Genomic DNA, 26111 nt, shown 5'->3' on the forward strand with positions numbered 1-26111 from the left:
TGTATTATGGGAAAAGGTAAATAATTTTTCTATATTCACTTTCTCCACACCATTCATGATTTTATATACCTCTATCATATCGCCCCTCAATCGCCTTTTTTCCAAACAGTGGAAAAAAACGAGAGATAAAGCTTTAGGGCTGAGTTTTGACTTCAGGTTTTTGGCTGTAAGATAAGAAACTGCTGTTTTTGTCTTCAGGGCTTTGCATATCCTTCATAAATTGAAAAAAACTGCTTCAATGAAAACCTCTCTCTTATTTCTACTTCCAACAGGAACATCACCACAGCCCCACATTTTTCGTAGCAGTGCTGTTGCAGCAACAGGAGGTAAAGTTACCCACAATATTCAAGATTATTGTATGGAAAGACTTAAGTGATGTTTAAAGAATATGACTGGGAGTAACTAGATTTAATGTAACATTCCAGATGTCGTCTTGCAGGGTAAAATTTCCAAAAGTGTGCAAGAGTCTTATCTCAATGTATTCACAGTCAATGAGAGTTAGTTGGAATGTGGAGCATCTGAACACTGTGGGCAACTGGAAAGTTAGAGCTGCTTCGAAAGGAGATGGAGAGATACCAATGTGATATATTTCAATTGGAGGAGATGCGTTGGACTGCATCAGAAGAGATGCATGGTTGCTAAACCACTTGGTCAGGGAACAAAACAAGCACGGGGTCTTAGCAAAAGAGCTAGAGGAGCATTGTTAGGATACAAACCGATCAGTGAGAGAATGATTGTAGCGAGATTCAAAGCAAAACTATTAAAAATCTTGATTGTTCAGGTGTATACATAATTCACTGCATCTGAGGAGCCCACACACCACACATAAACTACATAAACTAAAGGACCAGAACTCCACCCTAAAAACCCTGGCTGGCTAGTGAAATGCATTGCTGCCAACTTTCCTCTGCCCGGAAGAGTGCACAACACTTGAGAAAGTACTGCCCAGGTTGCCAGACAGCAGTGGCTGCAGAAACAAAGCAAGTTGAAAGCTTGAGACAAGGAAGGTGGTCTCCTATTACTACAAACTATTCAGCTGAATATCCCACATTTGGGGAGATCACAGAGTCAGGACAGCCCAAGTACGATAAGCCTCATCCTAGGGATACCACCTTTGCGATCATGGTAGCTCCCTGGAGCTACAAATGTATATCTGACTTGCTGTGTTGATATTATCCTCTGTCAGTCACTTTCACATTCTCAGGTTTCTCCTTTCATAAAATTATAGAATCACAGAGCTGGAAGAGACCTCGAGAGGTCATCGAGTCCAACCCCCTGTCCCAAGCAGGATCAACCCCAACTAAGTCATCCCAGATATGACTATGTCAAGCTGGGACTTAAAAACCTCCAGGGATGGAGATTCCACCACCTCCTTAGGCAACACATTCAAAAGCTTCACCACACTCCTGGTGAAGTAGTTTTTCCTAATATCCATCCTACTCCTCTAATTTCATTAAGGGCTGGTCTATGCTACAAGGTTAGGTCAACTTGGTGACATCACTCAAGGATGTGAAAAATTTCATGCCCTGTGGTGTAGATACATTAAGAAGTTTTCCACTGATCACATTTATAGCTACAGTCTCTTGGAGGACGTTTTTACTACAGGAATTGAAGAATCCCTTCTATGACTTTTATGGCTACACTCACCTGCTATAGTGGTGCAGCTGCAGCACTATAGCATTTCTAATGTAGACAGTCTCCGAGTTGCATGAGGTATAAGTCCAGAGCTGGTCCAGTGGGGTCTGGCCAGTGGGTAGGGCCCAAGGCAGCATGCTGACAGCAGAACCTGCGTGGTAGGTGGTGGATGTTATAGTCAATTGGAGCATGGGGCCCTGAAGGCACAGGGATGAAGGCAAATGCCTTGCGCACCTGGCCCTAAGGCCAGACCTGCATAAGTCAGGACACAGTTTGCCCCAATATGAGCAGTAACAGGGTCAGATACAGCAACTGGTCTATTATAAGATACTCTGAGTTAATATCACTTCTGGCAATGCTTTATAAAGAAATGGAATACTCATGGTTAGGATGGGTATCCGGACTACTTTACCTTTTTTAATATCTTCAAAAAGTGATAACCAGAGTTTGGAATTCAAGTTCTGCCCAACTTTACTGACAGCTTTAACACAACATTTTCTTTCAGTTCCAATGATTTACATAAGATTTTTGGGAGCCAGAGCCTCACATGATGTAAGTAGGCAAAAGTTCCATTAGCAACACATTCTTCAGTTAAGCTATGCAGATTTATGGCAGCTGAAGATTTTGTCTTCATTATTATATTAGTTACATATTTATTTGAACAGAGTAAAATGTCTTCTCATACTGCATAATGTCAGTAAAAGTTCTCTGTGAACTTTTACAGTAAGGAAAGGCTCATATTTTTTAGTTGCTACTATGCATTTTTTTAAAAAAAGGACACTGCACAGAAAGGATATTCACACAGTACTTCTATTAATATTGCTACAGTAAGAGACACACGACTTTTAAATACTAAGGAAACAGAAACAAAAGTAAAAAAAAAATGCAAAGAATGGGAGAAGGACAAACAACAGATTTACCAAACAGCTAAGGATCAGGAGAACTGTGAGATTGTACTTTCCCTGTGTGATTGGGAGGAGAACTGGGTGACAGATGAGGGAGAGATTGCTGTGCAGCTAAATGATTTCTTTGTCTCAGGTACACCAGGAGGGGTAAAGAAAATATGCCAGAATCAGAGAGGAGTTTCCTGAAGGCAGAAAAAATAATGAAACAAAGTGTGGTACCAGAATGGGTAAAAAGAAATCAGAGCTACGAAAAAGGGAGATGAAACTCCTGACTGGATGGCCTGCATCCTAACATTCAGAAAGAGATTCAACTGAAAAAATAAAATCCACTTCATCCAACTGGGTCTTAAACACCTCACTAGAAACAAGAGAGGCAGATTAAAAGAGCTCCAAGTGCAATGTGCCATATATTAAGAGCTCACCAGGGGACCAGATGATTCCTGGTCTATTAATCTGACCAGCGTATTGGGTTCAATTTTAGAAGCATTCATTAGAGATGGAGTTTGGAATTGAGTAGATTGATGCACTGTGAAGAGTCAGGAGCAAATCACAATATTTGACCATTGGATCAGGAACTTACACTGAATGGATCAACATTTTTTCAATGTGGGTGCTTAAATTTACATATCTAGACTCTTGAGTAAAGTAGCCTATTTTTCAGAGGTGCTGTGCACATCCAGCTCCCAGTGACTTCAGGGAGAATGTGGGTGCTGAGCGTATCTGAAAGCCCAGGCTCTTTTTCAGGTATCGAAAGATGTACTGAGGTGTCGACATATAGGCACGTAAGTTTGAAAATGTTGGTGGAGTGACTCAATGTTTGCAAGACAGCTAGTCTCCAGGCAACGTAATGAGCGCAGCTAGCCTGTAGAAGGCTGCCTGACTGGCTTCACTGCCTGGCTGGCTAGAAAGGTCAGCAGACTGGCTCTTAAAGCCAGCAGCAGCCGCAATAGTGGCTGCTCACAGCATTTACCCACAGCTGCAACAACTCCTGTGCCTGCTTGTTCTCAGCATTGCCCCATTCCAGGTTACAGCTCTTCTGACCCTCATCTCTGATGTCTGACTTTGGCTCTGACCCTGACCCTGATCTTGACCCAGGCTCTAACTTCAGGCTGCCAACTCCTGTTCTGACCATGTCCAGGCCCCTGAGAGTTGGCCTTGGATTTTAAGAAGCCTTATGTGGTAGAATATTACATATTAATCAATCTGATACATTAATTTGTTAATTGGACATTGATGGTAAAATACTCAATGACATAAATAACTGGTTCAATAATAGATGACGCTGCTGTAGGAATCTATTCTTAACCAATTTAAATTACAGTGACTATAGAGGACACGGTATGCCTAAAAGTATGCATATTTGGAGACTGTTCTGAAGAGTGAGGATATAGATGCTGAGAGACTGTATTCAATGAAATGGGAAAAATACTGTGGGTTAAGTAAGCAAATGAGGAATGGGTTGAAAATGGCAAATGGATGTGTGGCTTCACTGGTGGGGAAATAAAAGGGTTAGGTGATAATAGGGGACACACACTTAAAACCATCAGTTCAGTCTCTGCGGGAGCTAGGAAAACAAGAAAAAGATCTATAAATAGAGGAGATCATTATGGCACTGCTCAAAAGACTAGAGAGATGACATCCAGGGCACTGAGCACAATATTTGGCAGTATATTAAAGTAACGATTGACAGAATTAGGAAATGCACAGATGAGGGCGACCAGAATGATAACAGAACGCTAGAGACTACAGTAATGAAGAAAGACTAAGAAAATTAGATAACCATTCATTAATAAATATGAATACAAGAAAGTGTAATAACCAAGGTGTACGAAAATCAGAAAAGGTGAATGGAACAAAAATACTGGCCTTAAAATTGAGAGCACATGATGTGAAGCTAAAGGAAAGGGTGGAGTGCTAATGAAAATAGAGAAACATTTTTTGCACAGATATATTAATTTGGGGATCAGACCATCAAGGATAGAAGTAAAAATAGAAAAGCAGTCCTGTAGCACTTTAAAGACTAACAATCTAATTTGTGAGGTGGTGAGCTTTCATGGGACAAACCCACTTCTTCAGATCTGGAAAATGCTGATAAATGATACTGAGACAAAAAGAATTCAACAGAAAGATAGAAAAAAATTAAATAAAAACTAATAAATCACCTAGACAGGACAGAGGGGGGGAAAGGGGGAAGGAAAATAGTTAAATGGACTGCCCTGACAATAATCTAGAAGCGATGAGAACCCAAAGGGAATCAACATTATATATTCCATTGCTAGACAGATAGGCATAGAGGCCCTTATGGATCCTGTAGCCCTATCAATCCTGAAATATTACACTGATGTAACTATTGTAATGACAGACCATTCCTGGCAGAAGAGTTTTGTCCAAGGGCCAGATTTCGTTACTCTTAGATCTGCGGAGTAATATCGTACTTCTGAAATGGTGCCATTGATTTAAGTGAATCAACTACAGGCAGAAGTACTACTCAACATGAGTGAGGAGTTGGAGGAAAGCGAGAGGCAAAATCTGCTTCTTTAAAAGAAGATGAGATGAAACAAGTGGCTGTAACAAACAAGTGAAGAAAACAGATGAGGAAAGATGGTGGTAGTAAGAATACAAAGTTTATTTGCACCATTTAAGTCATTCAAAGGCTGTTTGGGTTGTTTTTAATAGCTATAGAATTTCTCTAACACAAAAGAAACAGGTCTGATATCAGTAATCCCTACCAGCCACGCTTTAATGTTAAAATTAATCATGGAAAGCAGAATCTAAGGAAATCAGTGATATTTTGCATGTAGTTTGCACAATGCATGTACAGCATACTGTAGATTGCAATTCACAAACATTAACTAATTCTCACACTATTCTTAGGCTATGTCTAGACTGCAGGCTTCTGTCAGGGGCCCAGAGGTCTCCCAACAGAAGTCTGCTGCTCCGGGAGCTTTTTGCCAACATCCTGGTCATCCTCATTCCATGAGAAAGAAGGGATGTGTTGGCAGAAGGCATTTTCCCAAAATTTGGCTCTATGTGGACAAACCAAATGTCGGGTAAGCCTCTCCCAACAGATCTGTCTGTAGGGGATAGGCAAATGCTTTGTGCAATTTGTGTATCTTTTGCTGACAATTCTTGGTAATCCAGACATAGCCTTATAGTGAATTTCCCCATAGGAGAGGAGAAAGTGAGTCAAAGAGGTTAAGTGACTTATTAAGTGTAACTGAGGGAATTAGTGTCACAGATAAGATTAGAAATGCCTGGCTCTTAGCCCTATGTTTAAATTCATTTGGCAATCCTTCCTAATTAACAGCAACAGCCATAGGAGAACACTAGCACTAGCAGCTAAAACATGCCAGCTGTTTAATTTTTTTTTTCCTTTTACAGATTACTAAACTGCACTCACTCAAACAAAAGATTAGGAATGTTCAGGATTTCATTTTGCTAGAAGTGTTGGAAACGGGTTTTTGCTACACTATAAAGAAAATATTTGAAAACTTTAGACAATATATTTTGAGTCAGTTTCAATTTAAAAGTCAAATCCACAACTTGAAAATAGAACATCCAAAGTGTTCCTTTTGTACAATTCCTAAAAGATCCTGAACCACAACCACAGTACCACTATATGCTATGGATGGGAGTGTTATTGTCAACTGGTTTAAAGACGATATAACTTCTTCATCACTGAATAGAGGTGTATAACTCTCTTCAGTGAACAGATAATACACCTCTGCTGCTTTAGGCATACAGCTGAGGAAATTGCCCATCTTACCAAGTAGTCTCACACTGATCACCCACTTGAAAGAGGATTCAAGTTATCTCCTTGCTCCTTCCCTTGCTGACTTCATGCTGCTAGCAGTGGAACTCTTTTGTGCTGCACCACCCTCTACAACTTTGTTTACATAATGCAAAACATAATTAGTTTACTATCCAGACGTTTGAACTAAGTCCAAAATGTTCTGTAGAAAAAATAACTAAAGCACATTTGCTCTCAATTTATTCATATAAGTAAGCAAACTCGGCAACTGTATTTGTTGTTTGCAGCCTATTTAAAATATGGGTGTTCTTCAAAAGCAATTTTGGTGTTTGAAATGAGACATATTTACAGGGCTATAGATAGTTTCATAAATGGGAGATTTTAGCAGGAATGGTTGTCAACAAAAGCTTTCGGTTTCTCATTGAAATAAAAATGCCAGCAAGTGAGCAAATAGCCTTTGCTGTACCAGTAAGCAGAGGTCTTAGTGTCTTTTATGTACCTACAAGTAGCAAAGGACCAAAATGCTACCTGCTGATGATTAAAAGCACAAGAATGAAGACATCAGCAATGTGCAGAGAGCCATAATTAACTTACCTGTTCAGGAAAAGTGCTTGAACTCTAAATCTTCTATCCATTGAATAGGCACAACAATATTTACAATAAAGGAGACTTCCTCATCCAACCTTAACTTGAAGGGACCACCTTTAGCAATGAAATTCTTCAACATTGCCCATTTAGTTCTTAAACCCTGCACCAAGATTTCAACATGTGAATTATGGTGGTTGAACTTTTTCTGCAATATGGTTCTTTTAACTTAAAATAGACAGCATTTGTCTGTGGCTTTTTTGAGGGAGGAAAACAATTCACAGCATATCTGCATCTATGACTGACCATTCTGCATACTTGATTCATTCTAGTTGTTGAATGTATCCTCATGCCAGTCCAAGAATTTATCAGCTGACAGTATACATGTTGTGTCTTTCTGAACCAATTTTATGGAAAGTTAGGGTAGGCAGCTCTTCTTGCAATTGTAAGACTTCACATGCCCTCTCAACAAGAAGGTACAGCAGATAATATGATTTTGAGATTAAATTCCTGGCCTACAACAGTCTTAAACAACACAGCATTTACAGTAATATCTTGGTCTGATAAAATCATTTGACATAATTTGGGTGAAAAACTCTTGAGTGAGGACTCTTGCTATGTTTAAACAAAACAGCTAAATTTAAATATACAGTATGACACAACAACATGCTCATGCCTGCGTGCTTCTGAAATGCGTTTTAAAGCATGAAATTTGAGCTGATTGTGTTAGCCAACTGAGTATATGAAACTGAAATATTTATAATACAAAAGTTCAGGCTGACCTGATGGCTTATTATTCCTGAACTCTCATGTCAGAAATACAGATATTTATCACATATCCAGTGGAAACTGAGTACATCACATGTGTGATATCACCAGTTTCCTTGGAGATAACTGGATAGATCCACTGTGGGACAACTGTACCAACAGGACATGAGTGAAAAACACGAGCGAAGATGCTGACAAGGAGTGTCTCCTAGCAGGTGAAAGTGGAAGCTAAAATAGATCTATACCTTTCAAGGGAACAAAGGCAGGCCCATCAAAAAGCTCTGGTACCATGAGGCAGAAGGTTAAAGTGCTAGGGATATGAGGGAAGGAAAAAAGTGCTTTCAAGGAAGTATAGCTTCATTTAGATTTTATTTTAATGCTCTGATGTTTTTTTCTCACTTACTTTTTCTAGCAATCTGATTCCTTTGGCTCAAATTATCACTCACCATGCTTTAAATTACTGCTATAGAGCTGAAACAGTAATCTACTATGCTCATTTTATTTCTAATGCTTTGCACTCACGACTTTACAAAATGCTGTTCTAAGATAGGCTTGGGTGTCTGTGAATCATCTGTGCTTGCACCAAAATAAAACCTGACTTTTTTGCAGGAAGCATCACAGGCCAGTCCACCACTTTCTGCAGCTCCCATTGTCCAAGAATAGTGAACTCAGGCCACTGGGAGCTGCGAGTGGTCATACCTGTGGATTCACAACTAAATAAAGCATCAGGTGGCCCAGGAGAGGCTAACCCTGGTGAGCCACCTCTAGCCCATGGGCCACTTATTGCCCACCCCTGGAATAAGCACTGGAAGGGCAGCATCCTGTAGACTTCCCAAAATTAAGCCAGCAACATGCCTCAATCCTGTTCTGGAGTAATAACCCATCATTGTGAGAAGATCAGTTTCTGTATTATTCAATCCTTCTTAAGGCTGATGGGCCAGAAATCTGGAGACTTACTTCAAATGAGCAAATACTTCAGTTTGCATGTCTGAGCATGCAGTGTCTTATTTACATTAGTAATTACAAAAGCCCTTAATACCAGCTTTTAAACTTGACAAAGCTGTAGTATGAAGTGAACTTAGCAACTCTGCAATTGCTAAGTACAGGTAATTCTAGAAGGTTGTGGGCCTGGTTGTTTCTTGTCTGTGTGTTGGCTTCTGCTTGCCCTAGGCTAGAAGAAGGATTTGTCTGCTTCAACCAGCTACAGGATGTTGTGACTGGGCTGCTCACTCATAGCCTAACTCAGCCTGCTTCTTGCTTCTTGGCTTGGAGGATCCTGGCTGCTGATCTCTAGTTTAAGGGGCTTGGCCCTGATTCTGGCTTCTGGTTCATGGTTACTGCTCCCATAGCTAGAGCTACTGAAGTAGGTTAACTGACAGGCAGGTCTGCTGATAGGGGAGGGTAAAGGTGGAAATTGCACAGGAGACCAGTGTTTCAAAGGTGCCAGGAGCTCCAGGCCCTTTTGAAATTCCACAGGAGTATCACTCCACTGCTCCACATGGCTTCTGAGGACTGGATTGGTGAAGCTCAGTGCCATGGTGGCTGAATATGGACAGGCTTAATCTCCCTTCTACCCCCACTACCCGCCAAACCTCTCTGTTCAGGTAGCAAGAAGTCTGAGCTGGAGAGGGCAGCTGGGATGGGCCTGGGCACCACCTGCCTTGTGTGGTAGCTGATCTTCCACCTGCATTTAAAGGAGACCTACTACAGTTCTCTAATGCCACAAGAGGGGACAGGCCTGGGAAGGTAGTAGCAACGGAAGGTGGGAAAAGCCAAGCAGTGTGCTTGGGAACTGAGCTGGAGTACGGAGAGGGGTACAGGGGACTGGGGAAAAAAGCAGTGTGGATAGCATACAGTTGTGTGTGCTTTTCTCCTTTATTTATTTTTTTAAATAGTAGTTTCTTTCTGTATGTGTAATGCACAAATTGCAATAGTGGGTCCCCAAAATAGACAAGATTTATTTGGTGGGCTGATTTGGTAAAAAGATGCAGAGCTCCTGCACTGTGTTATGATTCTGTGCTTACTCTGATCGGAGTAATCCAATTTAGAGCACCCTGAACCATAGTGGTGTTCAAATCTCCAAATCTAGTTGTTTAGGCTCCTAGTCTGAAGAAGTTCAAACAGCAGCAGAAATAGGATCCACTCAACCAAAGCAAGAGTCCTACCAAGTCCCATGCCAGGCCTCTTAGGCTAGACTGCCAATAAGGAAGACAGCTGTGGGTTGAGACATGAGCAGAATCAACTTATTTCACATAGAATTCTGAGCAGGCTTTTAACAACCAAACCTTGGCTGGCCTTGAACCAACCTCCTAGGTGTCATAGGTGCTGTGTTCAATTATTACTTTTAATCCTGTATATACCACCTTTCATTCATGCAATACTTAACAAAAATGGCCACTTTGGAGGCAGAAGCAGGGGTGCTCTTTTTAGTTCCACTTCAAAATCAAGCTTTTATTTCAGAGGCCAAAATAATATGTTGGTGATGAATCTGGAGCCAAAACATGATCCTTGTCATAAAAGCAGTCCTAAAATATCAGTGTTGCAGAATTTTAAACCAACTAAATTTGCAAATGCTCTCTGTGATTGGGTGTCCACCCACACAGGAATGGAAAGGGTTAATGGAGGCTAGCAGGACCAATTAATCTAATAGATGGAATGCAGACAGGAAAGAGCCCTAATTAGAGGAATAGGCTCACTGTGCAGGCCCCATCTGTTCCACCACAGAAGCTAGGTAGCTGGCTGCAAACTGGGTTGCAGTGGCTCGGGAGAAGCAGACACTGAGGGAGAAGTAAAGGGCAGTCACTTCTGGGAAGAGGGAGGAGGCTTTAGGAACTGGTAAGCTGCTGATTGTCCCTGGGCCAGAACAGGAGAAGAGGGTAAGCCAGTATTCCATATCAGCTACTAGGCAAATGGTACTGAGGCCGTGAGTGGGACAACAGCCTAGAACTAATGAAGAGCTGTACCCCTGGAAAGGGGAACTCAAGCGATCTAGCTGGAGGGCTGAGTCACAGAGAGGATGCTGCAGATACTGAAGTGTCAAGGAAGGCAGCAGGCCAATTAGGGAGTTCGAGTGATAATGTGGAACTGCCAAAGAGGGCTTTGCCTGACCGAGCTAATCCTCAAAATGAGCGGCAGGAGGCAACTCAAGCCATGAAGGATGTATCCCTCTTCTACCCCCTAAGTAATGCTACTCAGGATTTAATGCCCAAAAGCCTAAAATATCAGTTGGTATGACTACACTGGATCTGGCAATGTGCTTCCTAGCAGGGATAGACAGATAAATGCTAAGTCTGCTTAAGCTAGCATGTTTGAAAATTAGCAGGGAAAACAGGGAGCAGTTCAGGCTAGCTACCTGAGTACAATACCAGGCAGCTCGATTAAGTTTGTGTTCAGTCAATCAAGGCAGGCTACCCTGTATAAATTGCTCTTTTTAGCCCACTATCTTGAGCCCCACTAGCACGTCTATCTACCCACCCAGTGGAAGCAGACTTCCATTGTGTCAGTTGCAGGATGAGTGGGATGAGACAGACGGGAGGATTTCTGTGATTGATGCACAGCATGCCAATTCATCCTGAGACAGAGAGTTAAAGACATACAGTGATAATGAATTCCTTAGTGCAGTATTCAATCATTTAGACAATGAAATTTGGTGGCTTAGCTCTTTCACTATATATGGAGGAAAAGTAATTAAAAAGATAGGTGAAAAATCCCACTCTAGGGCAATCAGTCCCAGCAATGTAGGTCCACTGGTGCTAATGGGAGTCGTATGGGATTCAAAAATAGAATATGCCATATAAATCCAAAATGTGAGCAGAGAGGATGATTTTGCCCTTACGCTGGAAAACGGAAATGAAGTCTTGCTAAGCAACCCTGCTGTCTATAAAGCCTCAATCTCAGCTAAATCCATACAAAGTAGAAACAAATGTTAAATTTCACAGACCAACTTAATGCTGATGGCCTTAATAATGAGCACAAAATACTTTGTGGCTGCATATCAGCACTTACCTAGGGCGAATGACTTACAAACTTAGACTCCCAATATCCTTCCGAAATAAATGTGGGAGACACCATGACCACTAGCTAAGAGAATGAAAAATTGTCTTTATTTGTAAGTGCAAAACCTACATATATACAGTATGCTGTGACAGAGAAACCTATTCCTTATCACACAAAGCTAGAGTTGAAGAGAAAAAGGTGAGAGTGGGAAGGTGGAATTCACGTGCCACCATCTTTGGACAGGACACAGTGCAGTCCTTCGCTGGCCACTAAATCTGCCCTATGGACTGGCAAAGCTGCTTCCTGGGGGTACGTATTACTTAGCTCTCTAAGAGCATAGCTCTAGTAGTCACTGTCCATAGCCAAGTTCCAGAGCTAGTACATGGAAAAACCACACTTGCCATCTTTGTGCTCCTTATCCTACTGCATCAGGCACTCAGGTATTCTGTGGCATCAATCTGTGCCAACATCATTGACTGCAGTGGAACTATTCCCGTATTTTGAGTTAAGTATGTGTCTAAGTGTGATGCATCAGGTCTTGGATACACAGGGAAGAGCATACTGTAACTTGCTAAGATGTGTGCAGTGTGAACACTCTCCATGTGTGCCATGAATTTTCTGGAGTTATTATCCTGTCTGGAGAACAATATCTGCTGATTTACCTCCACCCCCAGCAGCATGGGTTCCAGACCCCTCCCAACACTGGTCAGTGCCTTAAAGACTCAATTTGGCGTTGTCACAAAACTACTGTAAATTATAGGCAGGTTTGCCAGAATTCAATATTATTTGTTAACAATTTCAACAATTAACTGATTATTTTACAGCATTTTTTAAAACCTGTATCAACTTAAATTTTCATGGTTGCACAATATTATAGGTTAAACTTTTTTATTTTTTAAGTTTTCACAGCTGCAGGAAATTGGGGATAATGATTATTTAATGATGGACATTGAGATTAATAAGTTACATTTGTAATTTAAAACATCAAAATAACTGATTTATATAATAAATATTGTTAAACTGTATTGAGTTCTCAAAAAGTACTTTTTTAATACTTTACCTGTCTACATTTCATTGTCAATGAAAATATTTTTCATCAGTTTGTGTGTAATGTTAAAACTGACATTCACAGACATTTACCGATAAAAAAATCTATTTTTCTATAACTAATTGTAGCATTTAGGACTTTTAGGATAAAATAATGCAGTGCTTTTGGATAAGATATATTAATTTTTCATTTTTTTTGTTTTAGGACCAGTTGCTTGTCTTGCTAATGTCTCCATTCTCAGTCCTCCGTCTGACTCCTTACTCAGACTTATCATCTATTCAAAGTGCATAGCTTTTCAAAAACAGTCACAGTTTTGTCCAGAATATTAGCATAGTTGAAGATACATCCTAAAAAAACTGAACACGCAAGAAGAATTTGAAAGGTCCTACAGAATCTTTCATTGTCACATTCCTGCACTTCCAGAATCTGCAAATGGCAATGGGAAGAAGTCAGAAATTTATTTTCTACATCCTGAGCTGCAGTTACTGCCATAATGGCATTTGTTGAGTGCCATAAATAATATCTTCAGACTGCCACCAGAATGGATACATTTTGTTCCTTTGCCCTTTGTTATCCTCAGCTTCCTCAGTAGAATGGATAAACTTTGTACTGCTATCTGTTTCCGCTACAGATTTTATCCTAGGTATGAGTTATCATATTATCTCAATACTTCTTATGTTCTCATTCTTAGAGTCAGATCTTCCCCTTGTGACAAAGCAGAAAATACTAAAGAACTAGAATTGGTGGGGGTTGTGCTTGTAAATTTCTAAGCACAGGGATGATAACTCATTTTTCTCTGTGTATTTTCCAAGCCTACTGAGAAAGCAGGTAGTACAGTATATTTGTATTTTATTTTTATAAACTGCTTCTCATGCTAGACTTTGTATTTGCAAAATGCACTGATACTGTGAAGTATCGGAGGGGTAGCCGTGTTAGTCTGGATCTGTAACAGCAACGAAGGGTCCTGTGGCACCTTATAGACTAACAGAAAAGTTTTGAGCAATGTGCTCACGAAAGCTCATGCTCAAAACTTTTCTGTTAGTCTGTAAGGTGCCACAGGACCCTTCGTTGCTGATACTGTGAAGTGATCATTGAAGTAGTCTGCTCAGTCTAAATGTACAATCCCAATAACAAATGACATGGAGTGGACATGGGATTTATAAGCAAGTCTCTCCTGTTCTACTTTGAAAATGGAGCCCTATGCATTTTAATATAGGGGTTAAACTGAATAATAATTAATATTTATATTGCACTTTTTATCCTGTTGGATTGTTGAACATGTCCAATTATATGCATGTTATGTCACACAAATGCAGCCATATCAGTGACAGGAGTGCTGGCAAACAAAATGACATTAAGAATATTAAACGAAAGTGGAAGAAGCAGGTCCATTACAAACGAGGACACTAATGAAAACCTCTGCATTCAGAAAAAAAAAACAGTACAGGATTTTCATGTCTACAAAGCAGAGACAATTTTTTTTTGTGGTAACACCTAAAAGTCCTACATATATAATGAACTCAGTGTCCTTTGGACTGATAAATGGAAAGGCAGCTGCTCAGGGAGATGAAGTATTTCAACCCAAATTTTAGGTCACTAAATCACCTTTTCTAGATGCCTTTAACACAGTCACATGTATGACTCATTCACATAATGTTTAAGGGGAAGGGGAAAGCTGAATTTAATCCAGTATCAAATAGGAACCTCTCCAAACTAAAAGCAATCAGTCTGATTTCTATGTAGTCTTGCACAGCTAAGTGGGTCCAGTATTACTAGTATGTCTGAAATCATATGATTAGTCTAATTAAGAAATAAACATTTTACATCTTAGAAGCTGATGGTATGAAACTGAAAATAAGAATAATTTGCACATGTGTTTTTGGAGGAAAACAATATAAAGATGCTTCTTTAGGTGTGGGGAGAGGTAAAGTGAACCCATGGTTGGAAACAGAGATGTCTTTTTGGAGCAGTGCTGCTCCCATGAAAAGAAACAGAGTGGCATTCTCACTCTACTCTTTCTATTGATAATTTGTATTAATTCAGCAGAAAATCATTTTTGTATGGATTTTATGTGGGTTTCATGTACTCTGCTGCTGATGCGCACATAAGCGTAAGCAATCCAGGCCCACATAAGCATAAGCAATCTAGGTCCACAGCTTCTTTAGATGGCAGTTTAATTTTGGCCCCAGAATTTCAAAAAAAGCTCAGTTCCAGTCAAGTCAACTGTGACTTTAGTCACACTACTGTGGAAGATCAACCCACTCCGGGCCAATCTTCTGGGCTTTCATTTTGTGCATGAGAAAAACAACATGTTCAGGGGTCAAAGTTGACCCTAGAACTCCTCTTGAGGGGCAAGGAATAAGGAAGATGAATGGGAGAAACACTCCCATCAACCTTCCTGTGTGTAGACATTCATAGCGGTCGATCGCCGATAACTTCACGGACGACATAAGTCCACTTTAGCTATGCAATTCACCCTTATCCCTTAAAGTATGTTTTTAAAATTGCATTGTATTAACATGTAAATTGATATGTGATTCTCTATTCTACTTTCCTCCCTACAGCCACTTGGGAGAGAGAAAAGCTTCTAGAGCCTGGTAGTGGGGGCTGCATGAGAAAGGAGAGCTCTATGCAAGACTTCTTCACCCCCTGATCAGCTCTGCAACTTTAATTCATGGAGGTGTTTGTTTCTGGCTTTGTTGAGTTACAGACTTTGGTGACAGGCTGACCTTTTATCTGAATAGGATTGCTTGGTAGGAAGCCAGGAACAGTGACCTTCTAAAGCTTGTATAGTCCAGAAAGTGGCAGATATGTTTTATATATATTTATATAAATATATTATTTTTCAATACATTTCAGATCCTTCAGTACCCTTTATCCAGGGATGTTACAGTGACAGTACATCAAGCTTGTGAGGTATTCAAACTTGTTTTAATGGGCTGTAAGTACATTGTAAAATATCTGAGAAAGCAAATTTATGTACTTCACAGAATACATTTTGGGAATTTTACAGTGTAACATTTTAGTACACATTTCACATTTAATTGAGAAGCTGCAGTTATTTAATAGATCACTGTCTGCTGCTTTGATGCATACATACCAAAGTGAAATTTAGAAAAGAAATCATTATTCATGGACAAACTGAAAAAAGATCAGAGGAGCCATCAGACGCTTTCTGAACCATTTTTGTCCAAAGTAGGTAATGTGAGAGGTGAGGAGATCAGCCTGAAGTCAGTATTCATTTTAAGAAACAGCTAGTGTTTTTAAGAAAGGAGAAATATAAACTAATTCTAGTCATGAAAAAGACAAAGTGACCTCTATGCCAATTATACAGAAAATAAACCAGACAAATCTTTTAAAAAGTGTATTCAGCAGAGTAACAAGCTAAGCAGATATTCGAACAAATGTGAACCAGTCACAAATGTGACAAATGTGAACCAGTGCAATATAAATGTGAACCAGTCAAATACTTTTATTTACTTTTGCAAATTTAAAGAAAGAATTCACCAGAACATACTACTTTGGGGGACAGTTCAATAAACACTATCAGAGAGAAATTTAGATCTATCAAAAGGGCTACCGAACATCAACAATCACTCCTTGTAGCCTTCAATTATTGATTGAAAAGTTCACATCCATATTTTCCATTATTTCTAATCAGTGCTCCACAGATATAAACATGAGTAGACAGTAATTAGACCTGCCAAAATGGTGGAGGGGAGATAATAAGAGCAGTTTCCCCGTCCCCTTTGAAATGCTCTGACAGAGCTGCTCTGGTTATGCATGGCTGTTAGGGAGGGGGAAGAGAGGTGGGAGCAGGAGACAGTGCCACAGTCTTTGCCCTTGGCCATTCCCCTTCTGCCTTTGGCCCAGCCCCCTTCCAGGGCATGGAGCTGGACCGCCCCCCACCTTGCGCCAGGCCCATTGTGGCTATCAGTGCTGTGGAAAGACACAGTTTTTGTATTGTCTTTTTAAATTCCATTAAATTCATTCTATTCTATAAAGAGCAGGTCTATAAAGTGCATGAACATCAATTTAAAAAAGTTTTTTTATTGTAATCATGAGACATATTTAGCACTTTTAAGAGCTTTGGTCTAAGGCTACTGCTACCACCATATTTTGAATATATATTGCTTTGTTTCTGAAGACATTGGCTAAATGTGTGTCATACATCTAAGAGAAAACTTAGGTGATAAGAAGAGCACTGGATGCAGTTATGAGAAGCAGATCATTCCAGGGCAAGTGGTAAAGTCATTTGGCAGAAGGGGTTGAAGAAAAACTGGAATAACAGAAATAGTATTCTGAAGATTGCTAGCCTAGCTGCCACTGTGCTTCCTTGATTCGGTGAGATGACTGGTAGGAGGAAGGAGAGAAATGTGTTAAATATTTTCATTAGAAACACTGTTTCAGGAATCACATTGTACTATGTCACTGAAACTGGATGGATTAGCCTGAATTTGTGTCATGGTAGGGATGCCAAAGCGATCTGCCAGTTAGTGCTTTTCTTGATTTTATTGTATTGGTTGCTTTCCTGGTGCACATAGTACATTCAATTTCCCTTTCCTGCCATTGAGAATCAGGATTACTTCACCTGAAGTCAGTTGAGTTAGTCCACGTTTATGCTGATATATAAACTTAGAGAATTTGGTCCACTTTTCCCAGTTTTAATGTCATTTTTTACTATGGCATGTAGTTTAGTGTCCTTTTACAGTCTACAGGAGAGGGTTAGATCTCCTCCATGTTTGTTGACTCTAATCTATGCAACTACAATTACAGACTTTAAAAAACCAGCTGAAGTCAACATGGGGCATACTTTTGAATGAATCCAGACTTAAGAAAAGGATTTAAATTCTATTCATTCTAGTCTATTCATTCTATTCATCAGTCAAGTTGAATTAGGAAAAACCTACAAACATCACCAATTCCTTTCCCTGATCAACCCTCTGCTTTTTGGAGTCAGTTTCTTTACTTTTAGTTTGATTCATAGGTACTGGATTTGGTTGCTAGCCATGTGGAATGGGGAGAGGCAAACCTAATGGCCGTTCATAGATGTGCACTGAAATAGAAACACTTGTAGACCTTGGGCTCCCTACTCAAGTATAGGGCCAATACCCACCTATGTGCTGGCTGGCTTTCTAGGCAGTGAACTAGGGGCAGTCCTCCTTTGCCTGGCATAAACCACAGGCAGCCTACATACAAGTGAGCAGTACGCATTTGTTTGGAACTCTCACACATTCAATCGGAAAACAAACAATACATCATTTTGGCATGCAGAGCCTCTAGACTTGTAGTGAACTGAAAGTGCCAAATATCTTTTACGGAATTTCTTTCTCTGGAGAGACTCCCAACACGCACTAATCTAATCCTTCAGTTTATTACACCAGTTTCAAGCAGGGGCAACTCCACTGAGCAAAGTGGGCTTATTCCTGAAAAAACATGAGTATAATAGAGTGGAGAACTGGCTCCAGATTTTTGCTGTTGATAGATGGAAAAAATTAGGTACTTGGCCTGCATCCACTAAGAAGAAAAATATCCCTCAGTTGTGGGGAGGGAGGGGATTTCTGTGCATTTGCGTTGCAGGTTTGGCCTTAATTTTGAGTTTCTTTTAAGCACCCCTGCTCTATAGCTGCACGCCATCACTCCATAGTTTTTAAATTTTTATGGCTTGATTAATGCATTCAGTTTCCTTTCCCTGACTCCTTTTCGGGCTGAGAAACCCTACTCTTAATATGATATGGTAGTTTATTATTCCAACTAATTGCAACTGATGCCCAAAATGAATGGGGTGACAGAAGATCCAATAAAAATTGTTTTCCTATAGCACTGCATGCAAAGGCACTCCATGATTTCTATATTTGTCAGGCTAGCTCATCTTTTAGCCTGTAAACAGAGAATGAAGGATTGTATTAGTCATTGCAGACAAATAGAACAAAAAAGTCTCTGCCCCAGACAGTTTACAATTTAAGCATAAAATGATACATCCAGTGCATTCAATGAACATATCCAGAAGGAAGTAACTGTAAGATAATGAGGAGAAGTGTAATATACTGTTTTGCAGCAGTCAAAAATACATTTTAAATTAGATACAGTGGAGGAGAAGACTGAAGAGCTGGGAGAGAAGGATTGTATCTGTTCCAGATTAAATGTACTGCTGTTACATGATTATATAAAAATCAAAGTCTGTTGTCCATGTTTCCTGGACGATGAGAGTTGGATGGCCACCCAGGAGAAAATCGGGTGCTGCCCAGATGATTAGCAGAGTGCCCACAGTCACCCACAGCTGGCAGCTTGTATTTCTGTTGATGGTGCACATCTGTACATAACAAAATATATTCTTCCTATGGATGAGAAAAATTAGAGGCAGCACTGGTTGCTGTACTGGTATCATCTAAGAGAACAAACAGTTCAGTGAACATGGGGAGAGTAGCATTGGAAACTAGGAGGAAAAAGAGGAATTTTGGTCCGGAATCAGGATGAGGAAGATACATAGCACACTGGATCACAGAGACTATTCCAAGCAGAGATAGAGATGAGAAAAAAGACAAGCCCATTTTAGGCCAAGGTTCACCTCTGCCTCACCTCTGCTCTCCCACTGTTAATTACAGTAAATTGACATGAAAAGATGATGGCTATAAAGTGATGTTATAAAAACTCTATATGCTTAAAAGAAATGAATGGCGCTGTTTCCATCGCCTTCTCCTACAATTTGTTGTTGCTCTTTGTCTCCAATTTAGGGTCTTTGTCACATATTATCAAAACCATTGTCACAGACATTTATGTCTTGGCAGGTTAGGAGCTGTGAAGTGGATCACTGTGGAAGTAATGCTTACTGTCTCAGAGGTAGAGGGAAGTAAGGTTGCCTGCTGACTGCACCACTCTCTATCACCCCTTGATAGAGTTCGTTAAAGCCTAAGGGAGTGTCAGCCCTCTCAGAAGCAGGTTCAGTGTGATACTATGCAGGGAAGAGGGTTGTGAGCATAGTAACAGGAAAGCCTACTTGGCTAATGCATTTGCCATTTGCTTTGTCTTAATTTTGTCATACTCTTCTTCAGCTCTCTTCGTCTTTCTGTAGAAAGAAAGATCTGTAGAACTGATTTGAACTTTGTTCCAATTGCCTTCAAAGGCCACATATTCCATATATATAATATGCTTTGCAGAGAATAATTTTCTTAGAACTCCCCTGCCCTTCATTTTTGCATCACTTTATCAGTTTACAAATATATTTATAAACCCTCTCATGGTCTTAACAATTTTGGGGACAAATATTGATCTTACCTTACTAGTCTGAAGCTGGATGGGCTTCAGAGAATTACTCATTTTACACGAGTATGTCGAGCAACAGAATGTGACCCCCTAGGCAAACAGCACCATGTTAGTTTCATGGTTTTGTTATTTTTGGGTATGGGTTTAATTAGGAATACATCAGCTAAACAATCATGAAAGTAAAGGGACAGGGTCACTGAACGGGAGGAGGAGAGGGACCGGGCAGAGGAGAAGTGGTAATGGGTAGGCACGGAGTGAGGCTGAGCTGAAGAGACTGGCAGGGAGAAGGGTGATGCAAACAACGAATCAGCATAGGGCAGAGAAAGGCCAGTCAATGTCCAAGGGCAACTACTGATTCTCTTCTGACAGTGCTGGCTGAAGTTACTGTCTGGTTCCTCTCTGCAGTTTTTTCCTAAGGCAATATGGAGGTGAGGAGGGAAGCACTCCTGAATTCCCCATAGTGTGTATAGGGGAATATCTAGCCTGAATAGTTCTGGGTATAAATATAGTACTGGGAGGAGGTAATCTAACTGGGTCCCATTTTTGCCCCCTCCTCACAGCGCAGCAGTACCTGATTCAAAGAGTCTGTAACTGGTTCTTCCCAATAGTTTTTCTTGTTACCTCCACAACTCATTCCTACAAGATATGACATTGTGTTCTATCAGTTTTATGTGATAACAATGCCACCTCTGTTGACAAGAAGTAGGAGAATTGATTATTGTATTTTTCAAGTGCTCTGAACTTATATGCGCTAGAATAAAAGTTTGAGGGGTACTAATCTTCAGGACAGAGACCAATTTTGAACTTCCCAGAGCTGGGCATAAACTTTTCGCATGAGTGTATTATTTCAAAATTGTTCATTACTTACTAAAGAAGAAACTAGGAATAGCCTAAATATGTCTACACTTAAGTACTTAGTTTAGGTGGTATTGTTTAAGGCTGGTTGCCAGTGTAGGTGGACTATGAATTTAGTCCAGTATAGCAAATCTTACAAAGCTAAAAGTCAGATAACAAAGCTTTGCAAAACTACACAAAGCAACCTAAGCCTATCTCTAGACCTAAAAAACAAACTGTATCACCTCTTTTGTCGTATAGTATATCCAGCGGTACCAATAGCCACCGCAGGCTCCAGGGCAAGGTGGGGCCCAAGAGTAATCAGCTCTCAGCACTGCCACCACCTCCACCCCCTCCGAGCCACACACAACTGGAGTATCCCTGTTGCGGCACTTCAAAGCGGCCCACAGCTCTGTCTGCCACCGCGGCCAAAATAACAGTGTCAGCAACCAGAACACCACACCCCTGTGAAACACGGTCTCAGTGCTGCTGCTCCCTTTGGCCCCCACAAGCAGGTCTAATTGTATCACTCTTCCAGAACTTTGAATATAGGATATCCACATTCCCAGCACGCTCTTTGCCACATTAAATGGTATTTGGCTTTCATCGTGGCTCTCATTTCTTCAGAAGTGAGAAATGAGAAATTTGGCTCTCATCTCTTCAGAAAGGCCAAAAATGGAAAGAATAATTTAGAGCATATGGAGCTTGCACTGCCAAGCAGCAGACTCCGAGCTGATTGGTAATCCATGAGCTACCACTGTATGAATAGTAATATTTCATGATGACACCACCACCAAATTATTTTTAAAAAAATCACTGGTCTCATGATTACTTGTTCACTCCTATGATACATTCCATCTGAAACAACTCTAACTGAAAGGACTTAGGTTATTTCTCTTTTACCCAGTTTGTGCACTTTATGCTTTGGCAACCAAGGTCTGATACAGTTGCTCACATATAGTTAGCTTCTTCTGTTTATGTGGTTCTGACATCTAAGGGAGAAAAAAATCATTTAAAGAAACAAATAAAAAAAAAAAGGAATAAAAAAAGGAATAGCTCTGCCTCCTCCAGTTCTGTTTGGGGAACCTGGAAGAGGGATCGTAAAAGCTGAATCCCTCGTGAAAAAGCAGCAAGTGGACAATGAAATTGGGACTGAGTTTTATTTAGGATCTGAAAAGTCCACAATTCGGAATCCTGAATGTTTACCCACCTATTCACCCATCACTGCATGCCCTTTTGCGAAGGTCTGCTAGCCTCGACACTAAGTGGCACAGATCCAGCGTAAAACACAGTTCAGGCTGATGAAGCATCCCAAGGATGCCCATTTACACATTGCTGCAAGATAATGCTTCTTTTAAGCTGCTTATCTCAAGTCCATGCTGCGGATCTGATGGAAAGATTTATCACTACAGGTGGTCTGAGAATATAGAGGCAGCATCTGGAATAAGAAAAAGGTTATGGAGCAGTCCCTAACACCTTCAATCACCACTAAGACAGGGCTGAGGCTCTGCAGTTCAGAATGTTTAGGAGGGAAATGTGAAATCAAATAATGAAAGTCAGTTGTTTGCTTTTTTTTGTAACAGTGTTATCCTGGCAACTCATATTTAACTTCTGATCCACTGTGACCCCCGGCTCCCTTTGTTCAGTGACATATTTGTACATGTGCAAACGATGGCTCCTTCCTAAGTGTACTTTGCTTTTGTCTTTTTACAATTGCATCCTATTTACTTCAGACTGTTTCTCCAGTTTATCCAGATCTCTCTGAATTTTAATCTTCTCTTCCAAAGCACTTGCAATTGCTTCCATCTTGGTATTATCCACAAACTTTACAAGTGTACTGTCTACGCAGTTATCACCATTTTGAAAAGCAAAGTCAAAAAGTAGACACAGTTATCAATTATATCAATTCCATAGCCAGGACACAATCAACTCATGAACAGAAAAAAAAAATCACTTCGTAATAGCAGTATCACACCTCACCACGGCTGTGTCTACACTAGCAATTTTCTTCCAAATATTTTTTGAAAGGAGGGGCTCCTTCAAAATATTAAGTGAATGTCTTGACACAAATAGCCTATTTTTAAAATTAAATTGAAAGAATGTGGCACTCCTTTTGAAAGTGCTCTTCCGCTAATGTTTCAGAAAGAGCGCCTGCTTTAGAAAACTTCTTTCAAAAGAAAATGTATGTAGATGCTCCACAGGCCCTTTTTTTCAAAAGAGCAGTCCTCCTGGCACCTGATTTATTGACTCCTGGCCCGTTCTTTTGAAAGAACAGGGGCTGTGGGAATGCTCTTTTTCGAAATAGCAGATCATTCTTTTGATCTGCTTTTTTTGTGTGTGGACACACCCTTTTGAAAGAAATTCTTTCGGAAGAGATCTTCTGGAAGAACTTCTTCCGAAAGATAACAGTAGTGTAGACAGAGCCCAACTGTGTAGTATTATGAATACCTACACTCCTCAGGTGGCTATGGCTTATTTATGCTTCACCAGAATACATTCAGCATATCTGAAGAGCTTGTAGTATGTTATCATTTACACACAGTAAGACATGAATGCATGTTTACTAACAACTTTTCTACAGAGGGAGTTATTTGGTATTATTCTTGATTAACTCAATGTGTAGCTATTTCTATTCTAGAATAATTAGTTTATCAGGAACAGTTAATCCAGTTTAAATTCACATCCTTCCTTTTTCCATATTAACTTGCATGTGTAGACAAAGTCCTAAATCCAAAAACATTACTCTATTTAGTGACTGAGGCGTGGCAAGATACTTGTGTGTTATCTTGAAAAATTTCCATAAATAACCTCAGACTGATTGACACGCTGGAATTCCCTGAAAGGACTTCTTTGGCTGCTTATATACATTAATTCCTGACATCACCCAGACAGAGAGATGAATACCAGAAATTTGCCTCTCTCTGCTTATGACTCAGGAACAAGAAGAATGTATGGTATTGGCCAACCAGGCAAGCACTTTGAAGGGGCAGTGTCCAAAAGGTAAGCAAAAGAGGCTTTAGAAATCAAAAAGTTCTGAAAGCTGAATTTGTGCCCTGCTGGGACATAAAATATTTAGGAAAAGCAGTAAAGTAATATGCAATGTATTCCAATCACTAAAAGCTAAACTACTGGTATTTTTAAATGACCTAAACTGCAAGTATTTTAGACTTGAAATAAAGAAGCATGAACCTGCTATTCTTTTAGCCTGATCAGATTTACTGAGACAGGAAGATCAAAGCTGCAGCCAGAGAGGCAAGGAGCAGCAGGAGATTTTCACGGTTCTCCTTTAAGTTCTGTATTTTTCCCCTGGTTTGTTGTGTATGGAAAAAAATTACAAACTTTAGATATAATGCAGAGATGACCTAAAAAAGGCTCTGGAAACCAGCTGCAGTTCCTCGTATCCATGAGCTGCAGCAAACTTTCTCTGTGTGTGGCTGCTGCACTGATCTTCCTGCTTTGATACAGGTCATTAAGCTGGGTCTCCAGTTGGAACTGTCATTGAAACGGCAGCCCCCTGGGATTACACTGCTGCCAAATTCATACCAGCAGAGTGAAACATTTTTGTGTATCTTAAAATAATGTTTGAAAATGTCATTGTTTCACATAGGTGTACTCATTGGGGCCCCAGTCCTGCAGTTCAATCTGTGCTGGACCTTTGAGTCAATGAAGATCCAACTGCAGGATTGAAACTAAAATTATTTTTATTGTAGTCATGCAAAGCAGTAGAAAAAATTAACGAGTATTCATAGTGACACTTTGCACTCTTACAGCACATACTATATGAGAAGCTCAAAGGACCTCACAAATGTTGATGGACAGGTCCTGACTCCTCCTCCACAGCCACAGAGGGCTCCAGATAGGCATTTCAGCTGCAAAGATGGGGGTGGGGGAGGCAAGATCCAGGAAACCCTGACAGCCCAGTTCTCTGCAGAGTGCAGCTCTGCCGGATCTCTGCATGGCCATGCACATTCCAGTGTATCGAGGCAGGGTGCTAATGGTGCCAATTTATTCAACTTTGGGGTTGCAATAATGGCTGGGGAGTGACTCTGCTACCAACCTATGGCTTTGGGGAAGGTTTGTTTTTCCACCCCCAGCCACCTCTACATTGCCAGACTTGAGTACTTGGGATTGGTACAGCAGACAAAGTTTACTCTCAAATGCCATGGAAACAGCTGGCTCATCAATTTCAAGCTGGTCTAGTTGTTACTAGAGGGGGGCAGAGTGCAACACCAAGAAGGCCTACCCTAACTCCAGATTGATACCCTTTCAAGGGTGGCTAGGGAGCCCATTCTCCATGTGAAAAGTCATGCTAGGGTGTGAATTTTAAGTGGTAGAATAAGGACATGAGGTGGGTTTATAAGATTATGTAGAACTGGTTGGAATGAGCTGAGAAAGCTCATTTGTGTATGCCCTGCACTTCCAGGCTGTCTATCCAAATACCTACAGCTTAGCAACTAAGTGTTACTGTTAATTGGCTTCCATGTTCCAGACGATTCCTTGCTGCATGAGCTAACTGGGTGTGGAGCCAATTTGCACAGCTTCCAAAGTCCTACATGGCTTTTCATGCCACAAAGCTACAAAATGTTTTTAATTGAATGAAGTTCTTAATAGTTTTCATACATGTGGAAGAAAGACATATATAATAGATTTCACTTTCCATATGTATGGAAACCCCATAAGAAATAAGGTGGATATGGATTTGTAAACCTGAAACAATGCTTCTGAATTCTGCATTATTACTGAGAGGCCTGTTAAAATGCTGGCTGATGGATGCATGTTTTCCTACAAGATATTGTTTTTGATTATGAATCTTTGCAGCAGAAACGGGTATCTGGGCCTCACAAAGATACACAGAATTAACTGTTTTCATACCATTTACATTTAATTAGTTTTTAAGCAGTAATATGAAAGAAGAATTTCACTTACTTTTGATTACAGTAACTGTGGTACTGTTGGAGTGTGGTCAGACCAGATGGTGCTGTTTTCCCACTCCTTTATGTCCTTTGCCAATCGATGTTGGGGTGGGGGAGGGAGAGTATTACAGGAGTATAATAATTAAGAATCAAATATTGCAAACGGACATGAAACTGATATTTAAAAGTTATATCTGTGCAATGTTAACATTTCCTTTCAGTGCTACTACCTGGCATTTGTAAAACTGCCCAGCATTACAGCCATATTGGAGAGATTATGAACTCCTTCACCCACTGTTCCCTCTATTTTTTCCATCCCTGGGTAGAATAAATTTTGTTCTGTGTACCAAGGCGTGTGTGGATGTGCACCACCAATGGAAACACATGCTTCCCTCTGAGGGTGACTGTGGGAT

This window comes from Carettochelys insculpta, chromosome 3 (assembly GCF_033958435.1).
Source record: "Carettochelys insculpta isolate YL-2023 chromosome 3, ASM3395843v1, whole genome shotgun sequence".
NCBI lineage: Eukaryota > Metazoa > Chordata > Testudines > Carettochelyidae > Carettochelys > Carettochelys insculpta.